We start from the raw sequence: 9,374 nt of genomic DNA, 5'->3' as shown, positions 1-9,374 counted from the left end.
TTCTTTTAGTTTTCAAAAAAAGAAAAGTTTAGTCATAGTTTTAGTCAATGCAAATGTCAATTTAATCACATTTGTAGTCATGTTTATTTACTGAATTTTGTTCATTGATAATGGCAATGATTGATTTAGTTTTAGTTTAGCAAATATGAAAATGTATTTGGTGACAAAAATGTCACTGGAGTACACTGGTGTGTAGTGGTATTTGTTACTTGTTGTAAATCCCTTCGAGTAGAGTAGACCCTGAGATGAAAAGTGCTACATTAACTGAAACCATTTACAGTACCAAATACATATTACTCATAGTCTCTTCATGTGTTATTTGTGGGGATGACCAATGTATCTATGCTAATATTAAAATTAGAGATATTGAGGTTTTATTTATTTTTTTATATAAATAAATCAATTTAGGAATAAAGAATCCTAAAAATCTATGTTTCTGTGTAGTGTGCCATTCCTAGTTTTTTTCTTTCTTTTTCAACAGTGATTTGCAATGGAAATAAGTTTGCTTATTTGGATTAAATTATATTATATTGTGCATCACATTTTTCATAACACCATGTCAAAATGCACATTATTCACAAGGAAATTCAAACTGCTGGAGAAACTGGGGCAGCCAGGGGGCAAACCATTACAATTATTTCTGGGACTGTCCTGTTGTTGGACTGAGATCAACAAAGCGCTACAGACTTGTCTATGACATCACCTTCCCACTGAATTAAAGAGGAGCAGTTTTAAGCACTTTGGCCTTAAAACTGCCATGGACACAATCGACGACTATCTTTGGAGTATACATACAGATGGATGACACCACATACCAACGATAAAAGGACTGGACTGAAATGATTATGGACATTCACAAAATGGAACAGATTACATTCAAATTTAATCAAAAAATTTACTAAGCTTTGGAATGTATGGGACAGGGACTATTTGGATGTGTTTGTGGTAATTGTATGTTTTCTCTCTGTGTCATAATCTTTGTATTGTTCTGTTTATGTGTTGAAAAATAATTTCCAAAAACTCATAGATACATTTAATTAAATTGGAAACTTTACTGCAACGTTACTGCAATGTGTGGGCCTTGCCATATATTTCACAATACTGATATTAACAGAAAATCCACATTTGACCATCTTTATTATCGCTCTCCTCTTCATCATCCATGGTAAACATTGTGGCTGACTATTTTGAAAGCTGAGTATCTCGTCACAGTGATATATTTCTCTCTGAAGAGGGGATTAGCATGTGTGTTCCTCCAGTGTGTAGCAGCAGCAGCAGGTTACAGCAGTTCAGCACCACCACACAATGCTCACTCTCGGCCCCTGCACAGCTGTGTGTGGGATTCGCTGGGTGGTATTTGGAGTTGGGCCTTTAAATTCATGGATCAAGAGCGATGACTGCTGTCCACTGTGGCGTGTTACGATATAGTCACCTCGAGTGTTAACGCGCAGCTGCAGAGTGGGCTCACATCTGCTCACACTGTTCAGGGTGGTTTCAAATGAGACCCCGGCGATGGTAAATTAACTGGCTCCGTGCACCTCTCCTCCAGCAGGAATTCTCTCAGGAATCTAAAACATCTCCCACGCCGCAGACTCCAGCTCCAAAACGGTTACGGGCAATTTCAATGTCAACTTTTTACGTGATTCCAAGTTTGTTTTGTTTCATGTCAGTCAGTTTGTATTTAGATTTAGTCATGATTCTAATCAGATTTCAGCTTTATAGTCGACCAGAGAGCTTTTTTTATTTAGATGAATATTTGCATTGCTTCTTGGTTCTTGTCCAAAGACTTGTTCCTTGGATGTTGAGCTTGAATGGTTTGGTATGTAGTTTTGTTACCGGTCTCCCCTATTATTATGTCTTTTATTATCCTTTTTGTTCATTCTATTTCGTTTTTATTATATTAGTAGTCACTAGTGTGTTTTATGACAGAATTCAAGGAGTTTCTGACAACAAAGTTCACAGATGAACTCTTTATATTAAGAAATTTAACCCAGAAGATTGTGTTGAGAAGGGAATCAAAACTAAAACTAAATGAGAGAAATGAAGTTGAATTTAAATGTACTAATCATATCCATACAACATTGTACTGGAACAGTCTTCCTGAAGATGTGAGACAGGTTCTACTCTAACAATGTTCAAGTCTAAGCTAAAAACAGTTTTGTTTAGCTGTGCATATGACTGAAAGGATTTTTCTTTGCACTCTTCTTTTTTATGACTTAAATTGTTTTTAATTCGTTAATTTTATTGTATTTCTGTTTCTGTAATTTCTTTGTGATTTTAATGCATTTCTCCTGTTGTGTGAAGCACTTTGAATTGCCTTGTGTATGAAATGTGCTCTACAAATAAACTTACCTTGCCTTGCCTACTGTATATGCACACACTTTAAATCAAACTGGTACAAAACCAGGACTAGAACAGGATCAAACCAAGTCTATTTCAGGACTAAACTGGGATCAAACAAGGACCAAAGCAGGACAAATGTGAACAGACCCTTAGATAAGCTTAAATTAAAGCTCTTTGTTTAACTCTTGATATGTTTTGTAGTCTTCAGTAACAGTGTGAACGACTCGGGCGCACGTGTAAAGTATCCTGCTGAAAGAGCTGGCTTAACTGCAGCTGCACTGAAATCGAAAGTCAAAATACGGGTCAGATTAGGTTACCAACCAGGCCAAATTGTGCCCAGACAGTGTTCATCATTCCACCAAAACGTTCCGCCACTTTGCAAGATTCATTGCGCTTTCTTTGGTCACGCATTTCAGAAAACAAAAGAAAAGCTGGCAACCAGTTTAGGTGAGTTTAAAAACTTCTCCGAGTGCTCTATAGAGACAACTGGAGTTTATGCATAAATGGAAGTCGACATTCTCTCTTTTATCTTTTGGAAAGAGGTGTAATGTTGAAGCAGTAAATCACAGACTGGTCATTGTGTGTTAGCAGACAGGGCCATAGCTCCCCACTTAAAAGCCTTATTTATGCTCCATGGCTGGCTGCACACTTTTCTCAACACGGATCATTAATCTGTGGAGAACTGGAAGGAGCAGACTCATAGGGGCGCATTATATCTGACAATACTTTATCATCCCTGGAATATGCAAGGAAAGCGTGTAATCCTCCCAAATGTAATCTGTATTTCAACTCCTGGCCATTTTTGGGAAATTTCTTTTCAACCAACATTTTGCAGTAATCTTTTTTACCTTTTACAGGTTTTCTTAATTTTGAAATATAAGATGAAGTCAAATTGAAATGTAGATTTAGGAAATATAAAATAAATGGGCCAACCATGTAAATGTATTTGTCCAATGGTGGAAGAAGCACTGCATTTAGTTACTTAAGTACAAGTAAAAATATAGGGGCATATGGTTTAAATTTAAATTATCACACACAAAAATCTACTTAAGTAAAAGTATTGAAGAACCAGTCGAAACCTGTTCTCTTATAGTAAAAAAAAAAAAAAAAAAGTTGAAGTATTTCTTACATACCGTATTTTCCGGACTAAAAGTGGCACCGGAGTATAAATCGCACCAGCCAAAAAATGCATAATAGAGAAGAAAAAAACATATATAAGTCGCACTGGAGTATGAAATGCAGTTGCAAGTGTGAAAATAACAAATAATATCACATATAAGTCGCTCCGGAGTATAAGTATAAGTACATAAGTATAAATATAAGTTGCACCCCGGCCAAAAGTATGAAAAAAGGTGCGACTTATAGTCCAGAAAATACTGTATTTTAAGAATTATTAGAGCAACAAATGTAAAGATCGTGAAAAAGAATTGTGCTGATTTTTGATCAAAGGAAGCGACTGAATAAATAATATAATTTATATAGTTATTAATAAATAGACGAGCAATATAGTTGTTAGTCCATTCACATTTGTCTTACAATTTACCTTCAACTAATTCGCAAAAAAATGTGACAGACTTTAACCCACTGTTTATTGATTGTTTGCATTGGTTCCTTTTAAAACATACATAAAGGGTAAATGAATGCGAGTACATTAACCCTCTCTATATGGGATGCTGAAGTGTCCGCGGGGCCAGCCTTGTGATTTCCCTGCACAGAAGTGATGTGGAGTGTGACGGCCAAAGTGATGACTGTTTTCCAGCAGAGGAGATGGGCTGAGGTTCAGACTACACAAGGACCACACAGAAAAACGGCTCCTCTCCATCGGCTGACCCATGATTAAGCCAGACTCGGTATATTTTTCTACAGCTCCATAAAGACTCCGACGGGAAGGTTGTAAAAAATGTTGCAGAAAGACAATGGCGATGTATAAATAAAGCCGAATGGGAAGTGCTTTGCTTCTTAGTGAGATCTGCAAACTGACCACAGGCTACGTTTGTGTTCCTGCCCTCAGAGGTTTTCTCCGTGTCGCTGTCAGATGTGGCTGATGATGGGGCATAATGGGTTTCGTTTGTCTTGTTGGGGTTTATTTAAATCTGCAGTGAGCAGTGTGTGACTCAAAGCGTGTCGGGTCGACCTCCATCAGTGTGTTGTCCTCTGATGGCAAAGACAGGGCCAAATCCTGGAAGTTCAATATACCCTTGAAGCCATTTTTATGTGCGTAATCCCTCATTTATCCGGGAGTGTTCCATTGTAGAAAAATGTTCACTGGACACTGTTTTTAGACTGCCCTGATAGGCCCTGACCATAGGGCGGAACCTCCTGATAATAGTATTTTTTTTGCTCTAGTTTTGCTTGAAAGTAATCTTCTTTGCCTGTAATGGGCAATCAAAATCCTATTGTAAGATGGCTGTAGCTCCCGCATCACTGATGAGTACCCAATTCTCCCAGTGTCTGCGTAGGTTTCCTCTGGGTGCTCTGGTTTCCCCTACAACTGAAAAAAGTGTGTGTTGTGAGAGTGAATGTGGGACAAAGGATGGAAATTGCATGGCTACAATCTGGTGTGTTTACGGCATGTATTTCATGTATGTTCATCAACATGCACTGACCCAACCAGATCAGCCCTAGAATGCAAAGAACACATTTAGAAAAAAGTACAAAAAAGCCCAACATGTGACTACAACAGAGAAGACGGGGCCCGTATTCAAACACCTCCAGACGGTGATGGATATGTGTTTTGTAGTTAGGTTGAAGAGTGGGTGGAATTGAGCGTCTGCCAGGTTCCTAATGGAAATAAAATATGATACCCCTTATGGAGAGAGGAGCACTTGGACTGTTTGTGGTTTTTAAAACTGACCAGTGTCACCTTATCGCTCTGTTTTTTTCCTGCAGAGGCACCTTGATGTGAAAGGGGAGATGGCACTTACAGCATAGTGAATAACTAAAATACTGTTCTTCTGCATCAAAAGACGTGTGTGTGCAATGACTTGACATGCAGACTCAAGGCAAGGCAAGGCAAATTTATTTGTAGAGCACATTTCATACACAAGGCAATTCAAAGTGCTTCACACAGCAGGAAAAATGCATTCAAATCACAAAGAAATTACAGAAATACAATAAAATTAACTAAATTAAAAATTATCAATCCAACTGATTTTCTAAACTAATAAAATCACAAACAAAAGAGAAGAGTGCAAAGAAAAAAAATTAACTACAATAAAATTAACTAAATTAAAAATTATCAATCCAACTGATTTTCTAAACTAATAAAATCACAAACAAAAGAGAAGAGTGCAAAGATAAAAAATAACTACAATAAAATTAACTAAATTAAAAATTATCAATCCAACTGATTTTCTAAACTAATAAAATCACAAACAAAAGAGAAGAGTGCAAAGAAAAAATCCTTTCAGTCATATGCGCAGCTAAACAAAACTGTTTTTAGCTTAGATTTGAACATTGTCAGAGTAGAAGCCTGTCTCACATCTTCAGGAAGACTGTTCCAGATTTTAGCTGCATAAAACTGAAACACAGATTCCCCATGTTTAGTCCTGACTCTGGGCACCAGCAGGAGGCCGGTCCCTGAGGTCCTCAGAGTCCGAGATGGTTCATATGGCACTAACATATCCAAGATGTACTTTGGTGCTAGGCCATGGAGAGACTTGTACACAAGCAGAGCTTCTTTAAAGTCTATTCTCTGAGCCACAGGGAGCCAGTGCAGAGACCTGAGCACAGGACTAATGTGATCATACTTCCTGGTTCTGGTCAGGACCCGAGCAGCAGCGTTCTGGATGTACTGCAGCTGTTTTACAACTCGTTTGGAGAGACCAGTGAGCGGCCGTTACAGTCTAATCTACTGGAGACAAACGCATGGATAAGTCTCGCTAAATCTGGTTTTGACAGTATATTTTTGATTTTGGCAATGTTTTTTAGATGGTAAAAAGCTGCTGATGTTATTGATTTGACGTGGCTATTAAAGTTCAAGTCTGAGTCCATTATTACCCCCAGATTTCTAATTTGGTTTGTAGGTTTTAGAGCGAGACTCTGGAGGTGACCGCTAACACTTTCTCTTTGTTTCTGTGGGCCAAAAACGATTATTTCAGTCAGTCAGTATCAACTGACCCAACGGCAGCATGTAGAGGTTGAACAGAAGGGGACCCAGGACTGACCCTTGGGGCACTCCACAGGTCAGGGTCATGTGGTCTGAGACACAGCTACCAATTTCAACAAAGTACTTCCTGTCTTCCAGATGGGACCTTAACCAGTTTAGGGCAGTGCCAGTGATGCCCACCCAGTCCTCTAGTCTCTGTAAGAGGATCCCATGATCGACAGTGTCAAAAGCAGCACTCAGATCTAACAGAATTAAGACTGAGGCTTTGTCCGTGTCAGTGTTCAGGCGGATGTCATTTGTCACCTTGACAAGAGCAGTCTCAGTGCTATGATGAAGACTGACTCAAGCTGTCTTTTGCAATGTATTTGCAGCAAATGTACAACTTAAGCTATTATATTCCACAGTATGGCTTAAACTTGACAGTCTATCTGCATGGAGAATGTTCAAAAGTATGGTTTTAACTTTCTATTTCCATGAAACTATGTAGGTAACATACTGTGTCTTTAAGTACAAATGGACATGTTGGAGGAGATGTTTCATGTAGAATAGGAGCGCCATGGAGGAAGTGTCTGGGCTGAGGGAAGTCTAGGAGTTCCTGCTCAGATGTTAGTCCAAGAAAACCAGAATATATTGCTGACCATTATTCTGCCACTACTTTTCACACTTGCAGCTTATCATACTTGAACATACACATAAAGTGAATGTCATCCCAAAGTGTGTTGAGCTGGTGAGTATGGTGGCGCCGCACATCCCCGGCCTCCTCTACATCCAGAGCTGAGGCTGTTTATGTGCAGGGCAGCGCGGCGTGGAGCTTAGAGCCTAATGGAGTGTGAGAGCGCGGCCTGGCCTTCTTCAGCTTGTCCTCAGCTGTACAAACACCCTGCCATGCACACGGGGACTCTCCTTCCACTGTCTCTGATTACTCTGCTCATTCACTTCAGGCATTTTAATTCACTTTTTCTGACTTTACTTTAGTTCTTTACCTCAGTCGGAATGAAGCAACGTAAAGTTTTATACTTAGAGAAGAAGGAATATTGCTTTCGGCACAAATAGAATTTAAACACTGCCTTCTTCTGCTTAAACTATACATTTTAGATTCAGCAGCCGAATCAAAGGCATGTCAAATTGCAAATCTCACAGTAAAATATCAAGATATTAATTTTACCGAATTTATTGCAATATTGTGGGAAAAGCTAACAGAAGTTATACTCTTTCCTTTTAAAATGCCTTGACAGTTGCCTTTGTGCGACTCATTACTGAAATATTATAATTAAAATATAAAAGTGCTAAATAACTTAGTGTTCTTTGCACTGAAATGGAGCAAAAGATTATGGTCCATGTAGTTTCCTTTTAATCAGTTGCAACAAAACAATGCATTGTATTCTAATTAAATACATTATATAGCCCAAGATATTATTGTGAGACTTGTAACACATTATTTTGGTTTAAGTGTAGCGACCAAAAATAAGACAGGCAGAACAATGTCTTCAGCTTTGGATTTTTTATTCAAAATTGCACATTATTTAATTGTATTATTTGTCGAAAGCCGTCCAGGATAATAAATAGTGTGCATATGAATATAAGCTATAGTGATGTGCCAATAATGAACAGGGAGAGTCCATAATGACTGACTCTACAGATGACTTAAGAGGTGTTAACAAGACTATGGATAAAATCTGTGTCTATATTTATGTTGTAGTCCATCGTCACAATCCTATAGGCTTCTGCATTAATGGGGCATGTCGTGATGAATCGCCGCATCATTACAGTATCTGTCACATCCTCGCTGTCACAGGCTCCTTCCCAGAATTCTGTGCAGAGTGAGTGGGTTTGCTGAGTGGAAATCTCAAGTTTGTGGCTTACCGTGTCCAAAGTACAAGCACCTGAAAAAATAAGCTGCCTCGGCCGACTTGTCCAAGTGGAGGCACCGCTGAGTTAAATATAGGCTAGTAGAAGCACAGAGTATCCCTCCCACAAATTGGAGACGTCGTTCTTATAAAATGGCATAATTGTTGTAATTTTAAAAAAGGTACTATGTATGCATGTTATGTTATGAATTAACCTCAAGACGTTTAAGCCTAAATCTTTGTAGACTTTTTGAATGTTGTAGAAAAAGAATCTCCTACAGAGGCAAATGTGGACAGAAGGAAAATTCACATTGTTATGGTAAATGTAAAGGCCTGATGCATTATTGTTTGAGTGATTACATTAAATATACACAGAAAAAATGCAATTATGTCAAATACTAGCCAGAATACTTATAAATGGGTTTATTCGTTTAAAAAGGGTATAACAGAGGTTAGAGAGGTATTGGATTCTGTTGCCTGTTGACTGGAAAATTCTGACTGTAAATATTGTAAAAAAAAACTGGGTAAATTCAGGCCTTAAACTGCCACATAATGGTGTATTTGTGGTTCTAATAATGCAGAAAACGCTCCCTGCCAGGACACATTGAAATATGAAAAGCAAAATTCACCCCAAAATATTTGATGCAGAATCAAATAATGCATCATTGGACACAACCATTGATACATATTTTGTTTACTAGGTTATACTCTAAAGATTAATAGATTAATTGAAAGATCTTTCAGAGTATGGTGGAGTATGGCCATTAGATAAAACACACGTTTAAAAGAAAAGAAAGGAATTAAAAGTCCAGCTCCCTTAGTTAGTTTGTTCTAGTTACAGTTAAACATGGCTGCTGGAACTGGATGTTGCGTTTCTTAAGGTTGCCATGGTGATGACCTCTCTAGTGTACTATTGGGTAATTTAGCTTCACATGATGCCCGCACACTGCTAATTAGTTTCCCGCGTGGTTTCTCAATTAGTGGAAAACTTCTACAAAAAGAAAAAGCGTGATGTAATTGCTTTTTTATGTACAAATTTCCAAAGAAGAACAAAATGTAAGATGATTGTTACTCTT

Source organism: Eucyclogobius newberryi, unplaced genomic scaffold (assembly GCF_026437365.1).
Source record: "Eucyclogobius newberryi isolate DKJ021-1_F unplaced genomic scaffold, fEucNew1.0.hap1 SCAF_11, whole genome shotgun sequence".
Classification (NCBI taxonomy): domain Eukaryota; kingdom Metazoa; phylum Chordata; class Actinopteri; order Gobiiformes; family Gobiidae; genus Eucyclogobius; species Eucyclogobius newberryi.
This window is presented reverse-complemented; position numbering follows the sequence as displayed.